Source organism: Mytilus galloprovincialis, chromosome 14 (assembly GCF_965363235.1).
Source record: "Mytilus galloprovincialis chromosome 14, xbMytGall1.hap1.1, whole genome shotgun sequence".
Taxonomy (NCBI): domain Eukaryota; kingdom Metazoa; phylum Mollusca; class Bivalvia; order Mytilida; family Mytilidae; genus Mytilus; species Mytilus galloprovincialis.
The window spans coordinates 67,375,236-67,401,452 of record NC_134851.1 but is presented as its reverse complement, the minus strand read 5'-3'; the positions used below and the strand labels follow the sequence as shown (position 1 = coordinate 67,401,452).

At 32.8% G+C, this 26,217-nt stretch overlaps 1 long non-coding RNA gene across 1 annotated transcript in view; it reads right to left on the bottom strand.

Moving 5' to 3' along the window:
* The window catches only part of LOC143058859 (uncharacterized), a 29,564-nt gene extending 7,414 nt beyond the window's left edge, over positions 1-22,150 (bottom strand). Inside the window, exons 1-6 of the long non-coding RNA XR_012973257.1 lie at positions 22,025-22,150; positions 16,711-16,911; positions 14,211-14,638; positions 7,847-8,015; positions 3,492-3,718; positions 1,654-1,690 (exon numbers count right to left, since the gene is read on the bottom strand). This is a non-coding gene — a long non-coding RNA (uncharacterized LOC143058859). The remainder of the gene's footprint in view (positions 1-1,653; positions 1,691-3,491; positions 3,719-7,846; positions 8,016-14,210; positions 14,639-16,710; positions 16,912-22,024) is intronic.
* Positions 22,151-26,217: the final 4,067 nt, after the last annotated feature.

Genomic DNA, 26,217 nt, shown 5'->3' with positions numbered 1-26,217 from the left:
CCTCCCCCAAATAAAAATCAAGTAGTAGCTCCCTTTATTGACGGTTTCATTGTTGGTTTTTTTTCATTCAACAGATATAATTAAACTTCTTAATGCTTAATTTTTTCAACCTCTCCTGTAAAAAAATCGTAAATCTGTTATTAAAAGAAACTATAATGTCTACTGAATTCCCCAAAAATACCAGATCCTCGAAAGGTACTATTGTCCCTATAAAGTGTAGGGAAAAAAATTAAAAAATCTCCAATTTTAACAAACTGGTCATTAATATGAACTGTCCAATACCTTATTTATGAAAAACTAGAGGCTCCAAAGAGCCTGTGTCGCTCACCTTGGTCTATGTGAATATTAAACAAAGGACGCAGATGGATTCATGACAAAATTGTGTTTTGGTGATGGTGATGTGCCAAACTTCAAAATTCAGCCAAACTTCAACTGAATGATCACTAGGGTATATAAAATAAAGTTTGTGTTTTATATTCTATTTCGTCAAAAAACATGGCCGTCATGGCTAAAAATAGAACACAGGGTAAAATGCAGTTTTTGGCTTATATCTCAAAACCTCCAGCATTTAGAGCAAATAAGACAAGAAGTTAAAGTATTTATTAGGTCAAGGTCTACCTGTCCTGAAATTGTCAGCCGAATCAGGTAACTGGTTTTGCAGGTATAATGCCCCTGAATTGATGATTTTAAAGAAATTTTTCAGTTTTTGGTTATTATCTTGAATATTATTATAGATACAGATAAACTGTTAATAGCAAAAATGTTAAGCAAAGTAAGATCTACAAATAAGTCAATTTGACCAAAATTGTCAATTGACCCCTTAAGGAGTAATTGCTCTTTAAAGACTTTTTTCACAATTTGTTCATCATGTTGACTTTATACTTTAAAAAAATCTTCTCCTTTGAAACTGCTGTATCAATTTCAGCCAAACTTAGGCTAAATGAGTTTCAGAGTATCGAGTATCTAGTATAAATTTTATATTTTATTTTTTTTGTATGTCAAGAAACATAGCTCCTATGGCTAAAATAGAACATAGGAGAAAATGATTTTTTTTTTTGCTTTTGAAGAAAATAGGACGATTCAAAGAACATTTAAATAAATTGAAAAGCCAAAATAATCATTGATGAGAGATTTAACCAAAAAAATTAAGGTGAGCGATTCAGGCTCTTGAGAGCCTCTTGTTCATAATAACAAGCTAAGACGCACTTTTTAAGTCCTCGCACACTTATTTCAAATCTCAAATCAGTAATTGTGGATGTGAGTTTAACATAACTAGAAAATATTTATCACAATAGAAGTGTTGCAATGTTAATATATTAAAATAGTTGTTTGCATAATACGTCTGTTTTCTGCTCTATGGTCAGGTTGACACACTTCCCATGTCCATGGTTATTTTTTATTTCTACAAATAATAGTATAAAATAAGGGATTAGCTAAATCTCGCATCTGAGTTTGATGAAGACATATCTAGGGCCAGTAGGAGTTTTATTCTATGTGGACGGACTGAGATCTCTTTGACACATTCCCCGTTTCTATTCTATATCCCAGAAAAATTCATATCTCGCTAGTTTTTTCTATACTATAAGTTCCTAATTATAAAGATTTTTTTCTTTTGTATGTACTGTTACTGAACATTATTTTCATGTTACTCACTCATTTCGTCCATTTTTGTATTTTGTTGATCAATTTGCTAAAAAAAGAAATATTGTTTCATATGATATCGTTTCACTAAACACTAAAGGAACAGAAAAGAAATACATAAACACTTTCACAAAACACAAAAAGCGTATCCCGAAAGTACAACTATTCACATAAATGATTCACTTAAAACAAGTGATTTGACCTGTATAATACTATCGGGGATTATTCAAATTTCATAATTATACGGCCTGAGAGAACCTTCTTTGATTATAAATATTTGAATTGATTATGGTAAAAAGAAGATTACTGTTTAGGTGAAGTGTTCCATTGCCTAATAGTAAAACATAACCTTCTGTTTTGGATATGAATATCAATAATGTGGTCATTTTTTTTTTTATAAATTTCCTGTTAACAAAAGTTAGAAAATTTCGAAAAACTAAGGATTTTCTTATTCCAGGCATATATATCCTTAGCCGTATTTGGCACAACTTTTTGGAATTTTGGATCCTCAATGCTCTTCAACTTTGTAATTGTTTGGCTTTATAAATATTTTGATATGAGCGTCACTGATGAGATTTATGTAGACGAAACGCGCGTCTGGCGTACTAAATTATAATCCTGGTAACTTTGATAACTATTTACACCAATGGGTCGATGCCACTGCTGGTGGATGTTTCGTCCCCGAGGGTATCACCAGCCCAGTAGTCAACACTTCGGTGTTGACATGAATATCAATAATGTGGTTATTTTTTTTATAAATTTCCTGTTAACAAAAGTTAAACAATTTCGAAAAACTAAGGATTTTCTTATTCCAGGCATAGATTTCCTAAGCCGTATTTGGCACAACTTTTTGGAATTTTGGATCCTCAATGCTCTTCAACTTTGTTATTGTTTGGCTTTATAAATATTTTGATATGAGCGTCACTGATGAGTCTTATGTAGACGAAACGCGCGTCTGGCGTACTAAATTATAATCCTGGTAACTTTGATAACTATTGAATAGAAATATCATAGTTTTTGGTGAGCGCTACATCTTTAAAATATTTATATCTACGCATTGATTATCCCAAAGTTCATAAAATAGTCAAAAACACAAAACAGAAAACGGAATACAAATTAAAGCAACACGACTTCCAACAAATTCTTGCATGTAATCTCAAGTCAAAATATCATAAGGGACTTCAGAGGTCACGCTGTGTTTGCTTTGCATAGCGTGGACAAATACTACAGGTTCATTTAATTCAGTTTGCAAGTCCAATTATGGAAGGAGTGCGGCTCTTCAAAAGAAATAACTTTGACAAATGATTGAGTCAGGGATGTTATTTCCTAAAATTACAATTAATCTTTCCGATTTCTTTTTACTAATCTGAAACATCTGATTCGGAAGTCGGATGATAGGTTTTTCCGTATAAATCATCCTTTTTTTTTACATATAAATTGTTTATGCTCTATTTTCATGATTAATCTAAGTTTATTCTTTTGTTTAAAATTGGCTTCGAATATAGACTTTCGTAAAAAGCCGATTAGTTCTTTGTGACGTTTATGTTTGAGTTCTATGTTTTCGCCCTTAGTACGGATCGGATGAACCAAGTGCTTTCCAACTGATTTTTACAGTGTTTTTTTGTTGTGTCGTTACTTCACTTTTCGAGGTAATATTGGTATACAGTTTGAAGTTTGGTTATTGTTGAAGGCCTTGGGGTTAATTGTTATTGTTCACATCTTTGTCCATAAGTCGTTAGGAATAGTTGTATTATTGACAACACCACGACTTAATTATTTTCAACTCTTTGTGGATATCAAAGCTAGTTACGTCTTACTACTTATGAAAACACTTTACCGGTACAACTTACAGATTTGTTTTCGGAAACACGTGTATCCAATGTGCTGAATTTGTCTTCAAATTTTGTCTTCATGTCGGTTAACTCTTTGAATATGTTGTCCCATTCATTTAGAGTATTGTTTACATCCAAAATTTGCAACGACAATACGTGTGCATGTTTAGCTAGAACACATGTTTCTCTTTGGATGTCTTTGACATGTTCCAAACCGAGAGTTGTTCCTGACAAAAAACTTATTCCTGAAACAAAAGATAAATGAAAGTGTTGATATATATATATGAATATTACTATGATATAAATTCATATTTTTGGAAAATGCAAACATCTAATGTAAAAAAGGGAATTCATGAATATGTTAAGAAAACTCCTGTCGTATAGAACGCCGAGTGTATCATGATTGAAAAAAAAAACGAGTGACCGACTTAGGTTTGTTAAGACAATAAAGCCTTACACTATACATTATCTGACTTGTATACCTTCAATTTTTTTTGCCGTATTTCCATCTCATTTAACCACTTTAAAGTGGAAAATTGTTTACTAATGCGTTGAGGTAAAATATGCATTTATGATTTGAAATAATACTCACTAATTGATAAAGATATGAACTTTAGAAATAATTATCCATTCACAATAACAATGCTATTGTAACTGTAAAAATTCAAGACATAAATTAATGTTACGGTGTATGAAAGGTGCTCTTTTTTTTAACTCAGTGTCAGTCTAAAAATTATTTTCCCGCTCCATTTTTAATTACGAGGATGTAATATCCAAAGGAAATAAAACTATTTTGTCATTTAATCATATAATAGTTTAAAAGGTATATATAGATGTTAAAAAATAATAAATGGCATGAGAATAGCAAGAAATGTACATCGGAGTTTAGTATAACGTCCATTATCACTGAACTAGTATACATATTTGTCAAGGGACCAGCTGAAGGACGACTCTGAGTGCGGAAGTTTCTCGCTTTATTGAAGACCCATTGGTGGACTTCGGTTGTTGTCTGCTCTATGGTCGGGTTGTTGTCGCTTTGACACATTCCCCGTTTCCATTCTCAATTTTATGTTAAAAGAAAACGAATACTCAAAGTATAATTTCCAATACAGTCTAAATAATATGATTTGTAAAATCCTACACATGAATCTGGTAAATCTGGCTTTTTTAAAAGTGCTATGAAGATTTTTATGCTCAATGCTCTTTAACGTTGTACTTGTTTGGCTTTACAAATATTTTGATCTGAGCGTCTCTGGTGCGTCTTCTGTAGACGAATGCGCATCTGGCGTATTAAATTATAATTCTGATATCTTCGATAACTATTCTGTATTTGGGTTCATCTCATATAATGTCCCTTTTTGAAGCGATAAATTAACAAAATATTACATAACTATTTCGAACGTAACTATGTCAGTCAACGGCGTTTTTTTTAGTATTTCATTCGCATAAACGGAGGAAATAGATATGGGAAGATGTGGTATGAGTGCCAATGAGACAACTCTTCTTCCAAATAACAATTTATAAAAGTAAACCATTAAAGGTTAAGGTACGGCCTTCAACACGGAGTCTTGGCTCACACCGAACCGCAAGCTATAATAGACAAGCTATAAAGGGCCCCAACAATAAGTAATGTAAACCATTCAAACGGTAAAACCAACGGTCCTATCTATATAAAAATGAGAAACGAGAAACACGTTTGAACTACATAAACAAACTACAACTACGTGTACATCAGATTCCTTGATTCAGAAATGTTTGTTTCTGCCTTAAATAAACTACAAATTGCAAAATAAAAGTCAAAGCCAGCATGGTTTTAACGCATTAGTTAAGGATTGAAATATTAAACACGTTAAAAAAAATCAAAGTAAATATTGTTTTAAGGGCATACGATACAGTTTTGATCCTGTATTTACAAGTTCATAAAAATTTGCATGTAGGATATTTTTTTCCTGATTAAATCAAATATGTAATAAAAAATATACCTTCATGTGCTACTTTTTGAGCAAAATGAGGTCGAAATTTTGAATATTTGCTCAAAATTCAGATTTGTGGCCGTAATACCTTTTTCGAAAGAAAGACATAACTTTTTTCTTATAAAAGATAAACACAAATTGTTTTTTGTTAAATAATCGGTAATTTCTGTATTTTATGAGTATTCTAAAAAAATATGCATTTTTTTATTCAGAAATAACTCATATTTATCAAATGTTCATGAATTGAGGAAAATACGTCATTTTTTGCTGCATGTTTATCAAAATTAAAAAAAATCCTCTATTTACAGTTTTATAAAATTTGGGTCACATAATCTCCCTGCAAAATGAAACAAATTGGCGTTTTGAAAAATAGGGGTCCATGAACTCGTTTTCAAATTAAATCAGTTTGAATGATAAAAATCAGTCGAAAAATGCATCATTTCCCGATATGTCACAGTTTGACGTCGCGAAAATAACATTTTACGTTAGCAACGTCATTACCTCCCCTATAACTGTATCGTATGCCCTTAAATCAAGAAAATCTAAACATAACAAAGGTCATTATTTAAAGCCTAAACGCAAAGGAGTTAAGCTAGTAACCTCATTCATTGGCCCTGTTACTGTGTTATTTTTAAACTTCGATCGTTTTTTAAATCTACCGTGTATGTATTGTTAAGTACAAGTCCAATCTTTGACCCCTCCCCCCCCAAAAAAAAAAAAACGTTGTATACAGGCTTAACAAATTATAAATATGTTCGCACAAAATTGTCTGGATTCACCTCAAAAGGTTACCAGACTTTAAAAACAGACTTATTAGGAAGAATATAGTTACGAAACTATTGTCAGGTAATTAAGAATGACATTTTTTGGTATTAATATTGATTCACTCATAGGGTCTTTGCATCGAAATTAAACACAAGTTATGTCCTTCTCACATATTTTCTGATGGTATGATACTAAACCCTAACAGGGAGGCATTGTGCTTAATTTTCATATGATGAAGACAAAATCGTTCAGTCAGTTTACTTAGGGTCAGGTTAGAAACTGCTAGTAGTCCTTTGTTTATTTATGTATCATTGTCATTTTATTTACAAGAACTTGTTGGGAAGAAAGATAAGAAGTTAGCAATTTCCTTTATCTTCACTTTCCGCTATATAGATGATGTTTTCTCACTTAATAATTCAAATTTGGTGACTTTGTTGAACGCATCTATCCCATCGAAATAGGGATAAAGGAAACAACAGATAAAATTCAGTCGGCCTCATGTCTCGACTTACATCTAGAAATTGACAATGAGGGTCGGTTGAAAACAAAACAAAAGAGATGATTTCAGCTTTCCAATTGCGAACTTATCATTTCTATGTAGTAACTTTCCCGCAGCGCCTGCATACAGAGTATATATCTTCGAATCGAAACGATATTCATGGGCTTGTATTTTCTATCATGATTTCGTTGATAGAAGGTTACTGCTCATAAGGAAGCTATTAAACCAAGAGTTCAAAAGGTAAAGTTGAAATCACCCCTACGTAAATTTTATTGACACCATCACGAGTTGGTTGACCGTTATCGAAAAACCGTTTCACAGATACCATCGGATATGATACTAATGTTGTATCTATAGTCCACTCCCCATTTTACCATGAATATGATTTACAGGATTCGACTATTTATCGGATTTGTAACAAAATGAGCAACACAACGGGTGTCACATATGGAGCAGGATCTGCCTACCTTTCCGGAGCACCTTATATCACCTCCAGTTGTGGGTGGGATATGTGTTGCTAAGTTTTTATTTGTTTAAGCTGTGTCTTTTGTGCTATTATTTGTCTGTTTGTCTTTTAATTTTTCAGTCAGTTTTTTTTTCCGATAAGTTAGTTTGACTGTCCCTCTCGTATCTTTCGTCCCTCTTCTTTAGTTGCTTTTGTTACCAATTCTGACATCGGACTAGGACTTCTTTTGAATTGAGTTTTTTTATTGTGCGTGTTACTGGTTATTTAATTCTACATTGACTAGAGGTATAGTGGTAAGATCTTACAAAACATGTTTAACCCCGCCGCATTTTGCGCCTGTCCAAATTCAGGATCCTCTGGCCTAAGTTGGTCTTGTAAGTTTTTTTTAAAATTTCAGTTCATTTATTTATTTCGGACTTCAATATGACGTCCATTTTCACTGAACTTGTACACTTTTTTATTTAATTGTCTAGTTGAGTTTTTTTCGCTGCATTAAATATCTACAGGGCCTTCGGTTGTTATATATTCTCTTTTGCCGGGTTGTTGTCTCTTTTACATAGTCCCCATTTCCGTTCTCAATTTTATACATTTTATATTAATCCATTTTTCAGGAAATTCGTCTTCTTTTTCAACAAATGACAAAAGATATCTTAAACTGCCTTAAAATTACCATTTGTTTTCCATAACAAGAGTTGTTTCAATGTCTGCTTTTCGTCGGAAGTGCTGAGGCTCAATTTATTTATAAGGTTTTCCATCAATTTGAATGATTGCGAATACTTCGTAGTATTCCATTGTGTAAAATCACAATGTGCCCAGGGATTTCTTATGTTCGATCTTATCTGTAATTACAAAATTGTTACTATGTTTAGATAGTCCTTAAGATATGATGTCATTCGATTAAAACAGGTACAAACTGGAGATATTTCCGTTGCTTTTATGCTTCCAATTTGGTTAATCTCTCACTAAACGACGAGCGAAAGATACAGCCCGTAACAGAGTAGTGATCGAATTCTTTACCGTCAAAAAAAGTTACGTTATCGACAAACTTATTTCAGAAGTGACATAATTTAATTTTCTTCACCGACAAAATATTTCATGTCCAACGTGTAAGATTTCATTGTTTAAGGCGAAGATTTTTAACACAGTAAAACATTTTTTATAATCATTTTCTGTCATTGGCATCATCATTTTACCGGTAAAGATAATGTTTCTCAATGTAGATATTATATTCTGCTTGCACTCTGAATATTTATGGGATTCAACACTGTAATAGTTTTTCTTTCGTCTAATACAGAATACCCCATATCTTTTCTTTTTCATACCTAACTGTTTATTATGTCCCCGGGATTATCCCAATCATACATTGTTGCAATACCGACATGCTTGTACTTTGTCGCAGAAAAAAAACTGAAATAAATTTCCTTCAAATCGAAGTAGAAATATATAAATGTACCCTTTAACATTTGAAATGTTGAAGACAAAATTGCTCTAAAGTTATTGACGAATATTTGAAATTTAAACCTCTATAAGATGTGATATACGGCATTTCATTTTATCATTGGTAATGATCCATATCTGACAGAGAAGAAATATCATAATTCTCAGAAAGTTTTCGTAAATATCGTTAGATACCACTAATCGTTCCAACAATCAAGACAACAGAGACAAACAGGGGAAAAAATATGAAAATGAAAAGATATGACTTAAGTGTTAGCATGTTCAGGGAGACTGCACTCAATTTCCAAAAAAAAAATTGATGTTTTAAGGAACTGTAGAGGTCTCCACAGGTTTTCAACAAGGGTTGAAAACCTTGAATATGAAAGCCTCGAAATCCATGATACTTTTTCTGTGCGGTAGTTATATCTACAAAATCCAATCATGAACACAACATATAATACCTGTATATTCATACATGTATATTTATATATTGGGAATTTATTTTTGCTTCCGAACAGAATTATAAGGTTATGTATAAGTGCCTCCGTTCACTGCACAATTGTAAATTGTCTTCCTAAAGACCAGCAAAAATAAATGGCACAAGTTCACGTAGTCATAAAAAAAGTCGTATAATTTACATTATCGAACAAAAAAGTCAGATATACGGAATATTATATGTGAATTCCGTTTCCCCTACATGCTTCAAAAGTCAAAGAAAAATGTTTTCCCCGATACAAACGTTTGAAGAACCAGCTTTGTGTAACCTTTAGACAAATTCGACTGTATATAAGGAAGTTAATATGTTTAATCTGATTTGAAATTATCTTTTAGAACTTTTTTAGTAATTGCGAACCTATATTGTTTATGGGTAATAGGTGAAATGTTGCATGATCCCTCAAAATAACAGCAAGCGGAGTTTTCCGGACGATTCACCACTGCTGGTGCACGTTTCGTCCCCGAGGGTATCACCAGCCCAGTAGTCAGCACTTCGGTGTTGACATGAATATCAATAATGTGGTCATTTTTATAAATTTCCTGTTTACAAAACTTTGAATTTTTCGAAAAAAACTAAGGATTTTCTTATCCCAGGCATAGATTACCTTAGCCGTATTTGGCACAACTTTTTGGGATTTTGGATCCTCAATGCTCTTCAACTTTGTTTTTGTTTGGTTTATAACTATTTCGATATGAGCGTCACTGATGAGTCTTATGTAGACGAAACGCGCGTCTGGCGTACTAAATTATAATCCTGGTACCTATGATAACTATTTACACCACTGGGTCGATGCCACTGCTGGTGGACGTTTCGTCCCCGAGGGTATCACCAGCCCAGTAGTCAGCACTTCGGTGTTGACATGAATATCAATAATGTGGTCATTTTTATAAAGTTCCTGTTTACAAAACTTTGAATTTTTCGAAAAAAACTAAGGATTTTCTTATCCCAGGCATAGATTACCTTAGCCGTATTTGGCACAACTTTTTGGAATTTTGGATCCTCAATGCTCTTCAACTTTGTATTTGTTTGGTTTATAACTATTTCGATATGAGCGTCATTGATGAGTCTTATGTAGACGAAACGCGCGTCTGGCGTACTAAATTATAATCCTGGTACCTTTGATAACTATTTACACCACTGGGTCGATGCCACTGCTGGTGGACGTTTCGTCCCCGAGGGTATCACCAGCCCAGTAGTCAGCACTTCGGTGTTGACATGAATATCAATAATGTGGTCATTTTTATAAAAACCCTGTTTACAAAACTTTGAATTTTTCGAAAAAAACTAAGGATTTTCTTATCCCAGGCATAGATTACCTTAGCCGTATTTGGCACAACTTTTTGGAATTTTGGATCCTCAATGCTCTTCAACTTTGTATTTGTTTGGTTTATAACTATTTCGATATGAGCGTCACTGATGAGTCTTATGTAGACGAAACGCGCGTCTGGCGTACTAAATTATAATCCTGGTACCTTTGATAACTATTCATTTGTACACTGCTAAAAACTGTCAGGTCCTGGCCATGGTATATTTTGGAGAATTTTTTTTTACTGATTTTTACTAAACAAATTATTCTCTGTGTGTGCCATTGCAAGAAATAGTTTTGCTCGTTATTTTGTCAAATAAAAAAAAACTCTCAACAAAATTTTCCTGTTTAAACTGTACTAGAAAAAAGTTTGGCATGTGAAACGGACGAAGACATATTCTAACAGAAGTACAAATACCAGTCCCTTTTGTGTATACATTTGAGAAAACATTTCAAAGTTATTGATTACATTCAAATCTATCACACATACGGTACACATTGTAGTCCGAAAAAATAAAGGACTTCATTCCTATCAAACACCTTTTTAATTGTTCATCACTATATTTCTTTTAGTTTTGGGTAAAATTGTAAAGGAAATAATACTATCAAGACGTCCTTCCATAAATCTTTTTTTCTGTTCTGACTAAAGAAATGACTACTTTTCGCCCAATCGAAATGGTGCATGGACATATTTTGTTTCATATTATTAGAATTATTTTCAATATTATCGGTATTAAACTTGATTATCGTTACATGAAAGTTAGTTAGCATTGTCAATCTTTTTAACGTTAAAGTACCAATAGTTCGGTCACTACTCAATTAAGTTTGTCGATAACGTAGCTAATTTTGACGGTAAAGAAACATCAATTCGATCACTTCTCTGTTACGGGCTGTACCAGAAGAACAGTCAAACTCATAAATTGACAATAAACTGACAACGTCATGGCTAAAAATAAAAAAGACAAACAGACAAATAATAGTACACAAGAAACAACAAAGACAACTAAAGACTTAGCAACACGAACCCCACCAAAAACTGGGGGTGATCACACATAGCATTTTACATTCGATCACTAGCGAACGAAATTAGGTCTGAAATGGCTACTGGGATCTTTTCACATTGTCTGAAAGAACTAAAGAATAAATTTTCAATTCATAATCAGTCTTTCAGTCCATTTCATTTTTATTTACCGCTGTTATAACAGTACCGTTCAAAAATTTGCCTTCAGTCAATTTGGTTTTGTCAGTAATCTTTTGAGAGTATGTTGTTGGTATGTGAACGGTAAAAAAAAATTGACAGCAGTGAGAATATAAACCAGATCTTAATTGAATATACACAAATAGCTATAACACTACTAAAATTACAACAGTTGATAATTGAGAAAAACTGTTTAGATCAAAATGACAATTTCAGACTTAAATACATTTACAATAAAATAATATTTATTTAATCGAAAATTTGTTGATTTCAGCAAATTTATATTGTAACACCTTTACAAACATTTTAACTACGGATTTAACGGTAATTGATATTAAGGAAGTTCGCTTGTCATGTTTTGGGATTTTTATCAGATTTTTGGAATCCTCTGGTTTTATCCATTTGAATAAAATTGAGAATGGAAATGGGGAATGTGTCAAAGAGACAACAACCCGACCCAATAAAAAACAACAGCAGAAGGTCACCAACAGGTCTTCAATGTAGCGAGAAATTCCCGCACCCCGAGGCGTCCTTCAGCTGGCCCCTAAACAAATATATACTAGTCCAGTGATAATGAACGCCATACTAATATCCAAATTGTACACAAGAAACTAAAATTAAAATAATACAAGACTAACAAAGGCCAGAGGCTCCTGACTTGAGACAGGCGCAAAAATGCGGCGGGGTTAAACATGTTTGTGAGATCTCAACCCTCCCCCTATACCTCTAACCAATGTATAAAAGTAAACGCATAACAATTCGCACATTAAAATTCAGTTCAAGAGAAGTCCGAGTCTGATGTCAGAAGATGTAACCAAAGAAAATAAACAAAATGACAATAATACATAAATAACAACAGACTACTAGCAGTTAACTGACATGCCAGCTCCAGACTTCAATTAAACTGACTGAAAGATTATGATTTCATCATATGAACATCAGGCACAATCCTTCCCGTTAGGGGTTTAGTATCATACCATCATAACATATATGAGAAGAACATAACCCGGGTCATGCCAACAACTGTTTTTAGAATAAATGTGTTTTGTTCCGATGCAAAGACCTTATCAGTGACTCAATATTAACGCCAAAATATGCCTTAAATAAATTTCCCTATGATCCCCATTTTTTTTTTATAAATCTTTCACATGTATAATGATAAGCCATCTGTAAAATTCTCTGAAACTGATATTATCAAGATGCTTGATTTCTTGATTGACAACATATTTGTTATGTTCGGAGGACGTGTTTTTCAACAGACTGTCGGCATTCCAATGGGAACAAACTGTGCCTCTCTACTTGCCGACTTGTTTCTTTATTATTATGAGGCTGACTTCATGCAGGAACTTCTTAGGAAGAAAGATAAGAAGTTAGCAATATCCTTTAACTCTACTTTCCGCTATATAGATGATGTTCTTTCACTAAACAATTCAAAATTTAGTGACTATGTGGAACGAATCTATCCCATCGAACTAGAGATAAAGGATACTACAGATACAGTTAAGTCGGCTTCATATCTGGACTTACATCTAGAAATTGACAATGAGGGTCGGTTGAAAACAAAACTTTACGACAAAAGAGATGATTTCCAATTGTGAACTTTCCATTTCTAAGTAGCAACATTCCAGCAGCACCTGCATACGGGGTATATATCTCCCAATTGATACGATATTCCCGTGCTTGCATTTCCTATCATGATTTTCTTGATAGAGGGTTGCTGCTTACAAGGAAGCTATTAAACCAAGAGTTCCAAATGGTGAAGTTGAAATCATCCCTTCGTAAATTTTACGGACGCCATCACGAGTTGGTTGACCGTTATGGAATAACCATTTCACAAATGATATCGGATATGTTCCTTACGTCGTAACTACAATCCCCTTCCCTTTCATGAATGTGACCTACCGAATTAGACTATTTACCGGATATGTAATCACATAAGCAACACGACGGGTGCCACATGTGGAGCAGGATCTGCTTACCCTTCCGGAGCACCTGAGATCACCCCTAGTTTTGAAGGGGTTCGTGTAGTTTATCTTTAATTTTCTATGTTGTGTCATGTGTACTATTGTTTTTCTGTTTGTCTTTTTCATTTTTAGCCATGGCGTTGTCAGTTTGTTTAAGATTTATGAGTTTGACTATCCCTTTGGTATCTTCCGTCCCTCTTTTATACAATTTAAATTATTTTTTAATAGACCCGTGTTAAGAGAGAGCCATATATCTTGCACTTTTATGACACCCTTGTAAATTTCGAAAAAGAGCAGGCTAATGCCGCTACAAGGCAGCAGCCGCACCAGCAAATTGGAAAGGGACTAATATAAGTTGCAAAACTTGTTTCCAAATCCACTATAAATACTTATGTTTAAACCAAAACTTATCACTGATAAAGCTTTGAAAATTACAATGGCTTTTATCTCGAAATTACGCGCATTAACCTAAATATGTGTTTGGCTCTTTTGATTCGTTTATTATTCTCCTATCAATATAAACAAGTGTTTTGAAAACTGAGAAGCGAACTCCCTTAATAGCCTTTTTTTATTTTCAAACGTCATATTTTGTCCTTACCAAAAAAAAAATGAATTTGTTGCAATCATACTTACACTTTCTGCAATAGCCTTGACCCCTGGATTAAAACTATCAACATTTTTTACAAGTCCAAGTAACACTGAGGCATCGCATGTATCGTCAAAACCACCATAGTGTTTCATGTTGGAGAGCAAAAATAATTTCGACAAATCTATAGCATTCTTAACTTTGTAGTCATACAAATGATTTTGTCGACCAAGCGCTTTATTGTTATTAATGCAGTCGTAGTTAAGGTAATAGGCATGCACTCCTTGAGACGGATGACGCTTTAGTTGTCCTGGATAGGTCTGTGTATTGATCTGGTCTACATTGACAAGTGAGGTATAGAGAGACGTCATGATGGATTCCACATACTTCCTTAAAATAGGCGTGATAATGTTATGTAGACATATACCAATGACCAGCCATATTTTCAGATGTTCATCCAAATCATGAACAGGACCTACAAAACGACATTGTTGTTTAAATGTGTCAATTTGTGTCCAACGATTTCGAATTTACCTTTTTCTTTTTTAAATGCAAGCTATGATTGGTTAATAAAAGCACAAATACAATAATTGAAGATAACGATGTTAAAAAATTAGCATCATATTTTAAAATAGTCAATGCACTAAAAAAAAAAACTTTTCACAATTTTAACATAGATGATACATGGTTATCATTGTGTCTTCATGAGCCTCGATGGCCTAGTGGTCTAATTAGTTGACCTACTGTATAATTAGCCAGTCAACATTGAGGTTGTGAGTTAGAATCCCGCACGAAACAGGTGCACTCGACTCAAATCTTAATTGACTAGGGTTATCAGTTTTCCAACCGAATTGCGGTGGTTCTTTATGGGAACTCCGGCTTCTTCCACCGATAAACACTGACTGCCACGAAATAGCACAATCGTGAAGGAAGTGGTGTTATTTCGTTTCCAAAACATACCTTATCTACTATTTGCTTTTATATTTTACAACAATTATGTGTTTCAAAATTCAAAGAACAAAAACTATTTTTTTTATAAGACTGTGCTCCACTTACGATTGTAGATTGGCATTATGTTATCTATTCTTTGTTAAGTTTCTTGTTTGGTTTAATCGAAATGACGCTGTTGTAAAATATTATTAAATTTAGTACACATGTTTCTTATAAAGTTACTTTTAAATATAAAAATTTAGTTTTTATTATATTTCCTTGACCAATATACGGATAAACATGAATGACGCAGGCACTAGAACGTGAATGTTAATCTGACGATTATGTTGATCCTAACATCGATGCAAAATCTGAACACAAAAACGTAAAATCTTTAAGTTATTTTCTGGAATTTTTTTATACTTAATTTCAAAACTGTTTAGACAGTTGGCTGCTGGTGGACGTTCCATCCACGAGGGTATCACCAGCCCATTAGTCAACATTTCGGTGTTGACATGAATATCAGTAATGTGGTCATTTTTATAAATTTCCTGTTAACAAAACTTTAAATTTTACAAAAAACCGAGGATTTTCTTATCCCAGGCACAGATTATCGTAGCCGTATTTGGCACCACTTTTTGGAATTTGGGATCCTCAATGCTCTTCAATTTTGTACTTGATTGGCTTTATAAATATTCTGATATGAGCGTCACTGATGAGTCTTTTGTAGACGTAACACGAGTCTGGCGTACTAAATTATAATCCTGGTAACTTTGATAACTTATTATCCTAGAATTGAAAGTTCATATGCACTACAATTTTTTTGAAAGGTCAAAATATAGGGCTGTGCAGCATATTTTTAACGTTTAACAGTTTAAAATAACGCTAATTTTCTTAACTACCCCTACATCGAATAAATGGTTACCACATATTTCAATATAAACAATAAGCACATGTATATTTACTGGTAACATTCCCAAGTTATGTCTCTTTGAGATGGAACACAGAGAGCATAACTTGGAACCAGTATGTAAACAAAATTGATTTTCTAGGAATATTTGTAATCACAGAAGCAACACGACGGGTGCCACATGTGGAGCAGGATCTGCTTACCCTTCCGGAGCACCTGAGATCACCCCTAGTTTTTGATGGGGTTCGTGTTGTTTATTCTTTAGTTTTCTATGTTGTGTCATTTGTACTATTGTTTTTCTGTTTGTCTTTTTCATTTTTAGCCATGGCGTTGTCAGTTTGTTTTAGATTTATGAGTTTGACTGTCCCTTTGGTATCTTTCGTCCCTCTTTTAGATATCCCCCAAAAGAGGCGGGGTTTGAGAAACAGCTGTATTTACAAATGGCAACATATAAAAGACACAGCATATAAAACTAAAATGATTGCAGCACTAGTCCCTTGCGAATTTCGGTGTTGTCAGATGTTCCAAAAGGGTGAGTAAATTATGCTTAAAATGTGACCTCCGTCGTGTAGTACTATATAAACGTATTCATGTTATATCAAGTGATTCGGTATTATATAATAGCGCATTAGTAATAGACTGGTATCTCTATAAGTTCTTAAACCATTGTTCATTATGAATTTTTTTTCCTGAGTAATTTAACTTACCGCTGTTTGAAATACTATTCAATTGTATTTCAGCAATTCGTTCTTCCAATTCTGGTTCAAAAGAACTCTCTACTGTTTCAGACTTAGTGTTATCAGCCATTTGTATTGCAAGTTTGACCAATTTACGTATTCAAAACTTTGTGAAACTCGATATCATCTATCCTTTTTGAATTTTCAAATAAAAGGCTCCATGCATTCTTTCTAAATAAAAAGAAAATAAAAGTATTCTAATACAAATGTTGAGAGATACGTTAACTTAAATTTTGTATTCGTTAAAATGATAATCAGTAGTTCTTTGCACAATTTTGTAATTTAACTATTACACACGAGAAGAACTTATAGTCATCGCTCAACTGGCATTTCTATTTCCAATTGATATGTTTTCATTGAATGGTAATTGCCTTAGCCGAAGTATTTTCTTACATTTCTGTTTTGATTGTAACTGTTTGCGTTTATCCAGTACAGTTGTAATTTGAAAAATTAGCTAAAATAAATGTTTTGAAATTATCTGATTTAAAGAAGTACATCTCCCTAAATGATAACTCTGAATTCTTGCCTGGCTTTGGCTACTTTTTTTTTGTCCCTTTCAAGTTGATAGCTTTTCATCCTTTTAATCAGCTTTGAATTTAAATGTTTTTTGACTCCAGCATCACTGAAAAGATATTGATTGTGGAAATGCGCAAGAGATGCGGAAAAAATTGGTACCGTTTATGCAATGATAAGTCATTCGCTTTTAATAAAACGACTACTAGAACGTTTTAGTCTCGAAAAGGTAGAACTGTTTTTCCTGAATAACAGTGCAACCTATCCTGGATTCTTCTATTGCTAAATTACGTGTACATTGTTTCTGATAAGCCGATCTTTTTACCACTTGTTTGTTATTCGATAATTCATATTTAGCTTATATTGATTAATCATAGCTCTGCGATTGCCGTTTCTTCTGATATTCTACAGCGTCGAAGAACATGTACATGTATCTTATTTTAGGATTATGGGTCAAGAAAAATGGGTTATATTTTAGACGAGCACAACCGTGTGTATGCAAACATCCATCAAATGTGAATTTTCGATCGATTGATTAATTGGTTGGTGTTTAATTCCACTTTAAACACTATACAGATATTTCGTGTCAGCCATATTTTTCAAGGAAGAGGAAGCCAGAGTGCCCGGACAGAATCAACGACCGAATCGGTAGGAAAACTGAAAATTTTAAGTCAATAAATTGAAGTTGAATGAACTTGTCCCTGTGTGAATATGCAATATTGAATAACTAAATTAAGCAAAATAAGTTCAGTTTTGGAAGACATGATTGATTGATTTCAGTTAAAATTTAGTGCGAGGTAGATTTTTGAAAAATGGCAAGTAATTCGTTGAAATAACGACTCTCTATGTCTTTTTATTCAGTCAAACTCATAAATCGAAAATAAACTGACAACGCCATGGCTAAAAATGAAAAAGACAAACAGACAATCAATAGTACACATGACACAACATAGAAAACTAAAGAATAAGCAACACGAACTCCACCAAAACTAGGGGTGATCTCAGGTGCTCCGGAAGGGTAAGCAGATCCTGCTCCACTTGCGGCACCGGTCGTGTTGCACATGTTATAACAAATCCGGTAAATAGTCTAATTCGGTAAGTCCAATATCAGGAACAAGTTATGTATATTTTTTTCTGATATTCGTATTCTTTTTTATAAGCTAAGGATTTAAAAATAATCTTGCTTTGGGCATCATTGATGTCATTAATTAACGAAATACGCATATAGACTTGCTAAATGAAATGTCATAAAGTGATGTCGCTAACATGGCTAGTCGTTCAATTTTTGATATCTGGCATAAACGTAGAAAAAAGTCATTCTATATGTTTGATATCTAACATTTAAATTGAATGAAAATGATTTAAATGGCACGTGTTTAAAATTCAGCATTTTTAGTGTGCAAAAGAAAACAATAAATGTTTTATATGAATTATGTATCAAATTATACACTTGTATTTAAATTGTACCTGCAGATCACCTGTATGAGGACGCATTTTACAATTGAAACCAAAGTTGAGTGTTAAAATTTAAAACCTATGACACTGTAGTCGATCAAAAACAGCTTAACAAAAATTATTTTAATTTTAACGAGTCACGTTCGTCATGGGTCTATTCACCCAGGAAGAGGATAAAGTTGTCCTACTTTATGTAATAAAAGACGTTTAGTGAAGTGATATTTTATTCAATTTCTACTTGATACTCCCAAAATCCATTTAAAATAAAACAAGTACGACATTCTCGATTTAGATACATTGAATTCAAATATTTTTTCCATAAGAATCAATCATTTGAATTCAGATTTATAAATCGTAGTTAAAAGTTATCTTACATATTTTTATGTTACAATCAGAAAGACAATATCAGGAAATAATACATATTTCGAATGAAATTGTTCCTTTTGAATATCTGTCATTGTTTTTTATTCTAGTATAAAAAAAAAACAGTATGGTTTTTCCTGTTTGAAAAACCAAACATTAAGGAACAAGGATAACTATCGCTCTCTAGTTGAATGTTTATTTTGAACAACAAAAAATTTGTTTGACAAAATTACAAACCGACATATTTTGCCTGTTTATCATATCGGTTTATGTACATTAGGACCTATATTTTACTCTTTAAACACAAACAAAATATTTTGAAGGATATTGTTCAATGTGTTAAACAACGGAGATACGAATGAGACATTTAAAACTCATTGGTCAATGTAAAAGTGACGGAACCATTGTAACTCATGACCTAAACACAAACAAATCAACAAAATACTCATAGAACATTAAAGACTGAGCAACATGAATCCAACCAAAATAAATAGACATATTCCGGATATCGGATTTGTAGGGTATAGAAAAATATTACATACATACAAGTTGTAGCAGATGATAAAAAATATCAATCATAAAGCATAAAAATTATGTAATGAACAAATTCTTTAAAAATAATATGATTTGCGACTTTAAGCCAGAAAAAAATACTAACAATTTGGTTCGATAACAATCAGGAGCTTAATAACTTTAAATACCTGTGTTCAAATCTCATAAATGGATACAAAATTATAAAACGAGGTAAAAAACCAAAATGATGGGAATCAGACCTTGTTTAGGTGAACACATTATATACTATAGTAGTATATAATTGACACCTACGCATATTTGTTTCTTTTAAAAATGTAAATCATTGGGAAATCATTTTTGAAATGAAAGGACAAGGATCCTTGATCATCATCGGTATGTCGTTATCTAATTTTGATTTAGAGGAGCAAGGTCAAACATTGTCTCGAACACTCAAATCTCCCCTAACCATGTGTGACAAGGGTGTTATAGATTGATATAAGAATGTAAGAAACTTAAAATTATTAAAAATAATGTTTGAAATTGCATTACACAGGTACAATGTATATGTTCCGGACCATATGAGTATTTGGACCATACGCGTATGGTCATGACCATATGCGTATACTCGTATGGTCCGACCATACGCGTATGGTCCGACCGTACGCGTATGGTCGGACCACATGAGTATAAAACTCGTTTGGTTATTAACGGGCCGGACCATATGAGTATTTGGACCATATAGGTATTTTTTTTTAAATTACATTATGAAAGTTTCAATAATACAAAAACTTTATCTAACAAACCAATCACATGACAATGTTACTTTTGTATTATTTTATAAATCCAATACTAGTACTACGTAGAAGTTTAATATTGATGCCATAGTTAGTTTTCATCGCTAATTAGATTCTTGCATGTAGGCTTGGGGTGACATTTACTTCCACACGTTATCATAGCTTTTTGCATTAGCAAGTCTTTGTTGTGCATGATCCTTTTCATTTACAAGTGAAAAGCTAGCCTTTTTATAGCTGTGTACAGTGATACCGAGGTCTTAGGCCATTCCTATATGTCTTCAGTGTTTTTAAGAAGCTCTAGATCTCAAATATCGTAACATGACTGCAATACACCATATTCACAAGACAACTTAAATAAAATATGTTACTTTCTAGTGAATTCTTGTGTAACAGTTCATTAAGAAATGTTTGGAATTTATTTTTTAAAGTCGACATATTGCCATTCACGCGTAATAACAAATCGGTAATGACCATCGGTAAAAAATATGCTTATTATAGTTTTGACAAGTAAGTAAAATTAACTATGTGAAACTTCTAATTTTTATTTAGCTTATCTTTTTATTATAATATAATAATAAAATTACCTATATGATAGCGTCTTTTTAATGAACGGTCATACCGTATGAAAAGTTTAGGAGTATTAAAAGTAAACTGTAACAGAGTGTTAATTACCCCGACCATACGCGTACGGTCGGACCATACGCGTATTGTCGGACCATATGAGTATATACCTATATGGTCATGACCATACGCGTATGGTCCAAATACTCATATGGTCCGGAACATATATATTGCATGTTACTCTGTTTTTATTGGAACTTTTGACTTTTAAAACCAGTGCAAGTCAATAATTTAACATCAATGTTTCTTGGCCTATTATGACAAAAATGCAAAATAAAGAATGCTAAAAGCGAATTAGTATTTCACTTTTGCACATAAATGATTGTTAAAACAATATCATGTTTTAAATATTGTATATATCTCGTAGCTAGTGCCCCTTAAATATCTTTAGTACAATTGAGGCTAAGTAATTGATATGGCATGAAATGCTTCATTTAAACATAAGGTAACAACGGTCATGGATGATGGAAGTTGTACTATTACACAATCAAATTAATAGCGCCATGAGTTCTTGCTTTGATTTCTCTATAGCTTACTACTAGTATACGGTTTGGGTTTTCTGATTTTTCGAATTGTGATCCATACTTGTGTGGACAGTTGTCGCACTGGCAATGATATTTCATCTCAGTATTCCTATTAAAGAGGGGCGAAACTCATAGATCAAAAATTAACTAGCAACGCCATGGCTAAAACAGAAAAAAAACCCAGACAAATAATAGAACACAACACACAACATAGAAAACTTAAGACTAATTAACACGAACCCCACCAATAACTAGGGTGATCTCAGGTGCTCCGGAAAGGTAGGCAGATATGTGGCACGCGGTTATCCTGGAGAAACGTGTTCCATTTGGATTAATATATTTATTGAAAGTGTTCCTTGTTTTAACTATTTTTGATTGTTACATCGTAGGGTGTGTCCATTTGGAAATATTTTCTTTACATAAAAATTTGATCATACTTCAAGCTAAAAAAAACCCAACAAAAGCCTGTATATAAATTGCATCATTAAAAAAAAACATTACCTTAAATCTTCATTCCAATCTGTAAAATTAAAGTCAAACTCCCAATCTGTATGCTAAAATTGTACACATTAATGACATACAAGTAACAAAACATCGTCACAATAAATGATCTTCATTCGACTAAATCACATGTTTCGTCATGGGTCTTTTCGTTCAGGTAAGTAATCCATTTGTCCTACTTTATGCCATTAAAGGCATATAATAAAATTGAAGTTATGTATGTTTTATAAAAAAAAATACAGGTAAAAGAAGACAGGTAAACTCTATTCGATTTAGTTGACTTGGGTGTCGATGTTTTTGACCCTTTTTATCGATCGTCATTGTTGAGTCTTTGTACACACGAGTCCGGAGTACAACATTTGAATCCTGGTATATATAATGATTTTATATATTTGATATTTCATTCAAGTGTTAACATCACAATATTCAAACTAATTACATAATAATTATCTATGTGATAATTATGTTATAAAGAAATTATCCCCGTTTAATCTTTCTTTTTCTTTAAAAATTAAAGCTAGATGAAACAAATTACATCAGTTTAAAGTTGTTTGATCGGGGCTGAAAAAAAATCTTTGTATTGTACCTTTGGAATAATTTTAGAAAAAAAACTATCTGTCGATCTTTATCAGTTTTGTTGTTTTTAAAGGCTGATATACTTACGTTACCAGAAAACAAACTCTCTTAAATCACTGGTATGTTTATATCAACGATTTTTAAGAATGGTTAGTTAGCTGATTTACTTAATTATGCTGCACAACAATGATCATAAAGCATTAACGAAACAATTCACTATGCATATATACCTTTATTTATTTTAAAATTGAATTCCCTACATTGGGTACATGTAAACCTTTCTCTGGTAATACCAATCACTTTATTCAGAAATGAGTTGTGTGAGAGTAAATATTCAAAGATCGTACAAATGTTGAAGTATTTTATTAAAATTGTTATCAGCATAGTATGTAAAAGGATAATGCTATTTAAAACAATAGATATTAGATACTCCGACTTCTTCCACCAATAAAAACTGACTACCACAACAAAACCCATTAGCGGGGTTTAAAGGAGAGTTGAATCACCAACAATCAATCAATAAACCAATGAATGAATTTTAAAAAACCGAACATTTCATCATTGAAAACAATCGGCAGGAATTTGATTTATTTAACTGTCGAAGATTTTATAATTGATAATAATCGGCGGCATCGTGAATTTCTGAAAGCAAAAGATTCATAAGTATCCGTGTATTTCTGAGAGAGTAGTAATAATAACCGGGGTCGTGGAAAGGGTGGTCTTTGTTCTTTTGTATGCTAAATACTTCAAATCAAAGGTAGTACATTTGTTTGGTACATATCGGAAATTGTCAGACGAGGTATAACATAAAATAAGTTAAAAATGAATGACAGAAATGCATTACAAATTGTGTCAACAGATCTACTTAAGGCTTAATATTCCCTTTACAACACAACGTAATTAAAAAGGTTTAGCTGACTTTACAGAGTTATCTCCCTGTAGTGTTAGGTACCTCCTTAATCATTTAATATAATCTTTGGAATATAGAGACGTACTTGTTTGGCATTATGATATGTTTTATCTCAACGTCACTGATGAGTCTTATGTAAACGAAACGCGAGTCTGTCGTACTAAATTATAAGCCTGGTACCTTTAAAATTTTATAACTATTGACTGAAAGCTAATTCAAAGCCACCAACAATGTACAATAAAAAAATGTATCAGAAATTGAATCAATTAAAACTCGTCTCACAGATATGAATATATATATACTGTGTATTTGTTCCGGACCATATGAGTATTTGGACCATACGCGTATGGTCATGACCATATGCGTATACTCATATGGTCCGACCGTACGTGTATGGTCGGACCATATGAGTATAATACTCGTTTGGTTATTAACGGGCCGGACCATATGAGTTTTTGGACCATATAGGTATATTTTTTTTCAAATTACATTTTAACTGTTTCAATGATACAGAAAGTTTATCTAACAGTGATGGTTATATGACAATTTATTAATTTCATAATCCAAAAACTACATAAAAATTAAATAGTGATGCCATAGTAAGTTTTAATCGCTAGTTACATTCTTGCATGTAGGCTTGGGGTGACATTCACTTCCACACGGAATCATAGTTTTTTCACATTTGCAAAAAAATTGCGCTTGATCCTCTTCATTTACACCTTTTGTTTGTGAGTGCTAGCTTTTTGCGGTTGCGCACAGTGATACCGAGGTCTTGGGCCATTCTGATGTATGCGGTGTTTTTAAGAAGCTCTAGATGTCAAATACCGTAAAATGACTGCAATACACCATATTAGAATTATGTTACTTTCCAGTGACTTCTTGTGTGACAGTTCATTAAAAAAAAATGGAATTTATTTTTTTTAGTCGACATATTGCCATTCATTCGTAATAACAAATCGGCAATGACCATCGGTATAAAATGTGTTTACTATAAAATTGACTGTTAAGTAAAATTGACTATGTGAAACTTCTTATTTTTATTTAGCTTATCTTTTTATTATAATATGTTAATAAAATTACCTATATGATAGCGTCTTTTGAATCAACGGTCATACCATATGAAGAGTTAAGAAGTATTTTTAAAAAGTAACCCGTAACAGAGTGTTAATTACTAAATACCCCGACCATACGCGTACGGTCGGAACATACGCGTATGGTCGGACCATATGAGTATATACCCATATGGTCATGACCATACGCGTATGGTCCAAATACTCATATGGTCCGGAACATATTCATTTATATTCGTGGTTACCAGTTTTCGTAGATTAAGGAAAACTTGCATGGTCGTGGATTTTTAATTTCGTGGTTTTGTCCTTAGTCTGTATACAAGCCTATATTAGTTTGTATTCATTGAACATTTAATTTCATGATTCACCTGTACCCACAAAATCCACAAAAATTGGTATTCATCGAATAATAATGAATCCACAGTATATAATATATATAAAATGACTGAGTAATAGCAAACGATAAATCTAACAGGCCGATGGATCATATACTTATGATAAAGTACACAAGTCTAAAAAAGTACAACATCACCAAAAAATGACAATAAAATGAACAAATGTAACTATTTATATTTTTGATAACAGATATACTTCATCAGTAGGATCATGACGTTAGTAGTGTAGTGGTTAGTGCATCGGACTACTAACACAAAGGTTTCTGGTTCGATTCCCGGTCCGGGATGAAAAATTTCAGGGTCTTCCTTGACACCATTTACGAGTATGGAAACGATGATAGTCCGTCGGAAGGGGACGATACATGGCTGACCCGTGTTAAGAGAGAGCCATATCTCTTGCACAAAAAAGACACCCTTGTAGATTTCGAAAAAGGGCAGGCTAATGCCGTTAAAAGGCAGCACTCGCACCCCCAAAATTGAGAGGGATTAATATAAGTTCAATAACTTGTTTCCAAATCCACTGAAAATAAATATGTTTAAACTAACAAAGTGATCATGCTGATTAAGAATATCTATGATATATATATTTAAATATCCATACAAAATTTGGTAAATGGCGTTTGATTTGAGTGTGAACCTTGATCAACTCTTTAATATATAGAAAACATATAATATGATATCATATCACTGTCGAAAATAAATGTTGAATACAAGAAAATGAGTAAAATGTTTAATCAAAGTAACGACGATAGATGAAGAATTCCGAACGTCTGAATATGGATCAGTCATGGTGTATCTAACATAAACTCCCATGGAACCATACCAGAAGCAGTGGTTGCATGAAATCACAGCAATATCCATATGAATATGTATATTTTGGGCTGATAAAAACAAGTTGGAATGAATAGTTTCTTTGTAGATAACATGTTCATAGTACAATTATTCAACAATCCCAACTTTATTTTATAAAGAAACGTATAGAGGTAATATGTGGAAAATTTCAAAATACTAATTCAAATTTTTAGCCAAGTATATTGATTCATCAACATGGAGTCACTAAAGCATATAAAGGCATTTCTCATTTTAAGTATTTTAACCGATGATACTTCCTGTGGCTGGGAATCTGTAAATAAAACAAAAACAATGTATTAATCAATCTGCAGATTCAGTACGTTACGTTCTATGCGACTGTCATACAAGTGAGAGGTTTATTTTACTTTAAAACCAGGTTTATCCACCATT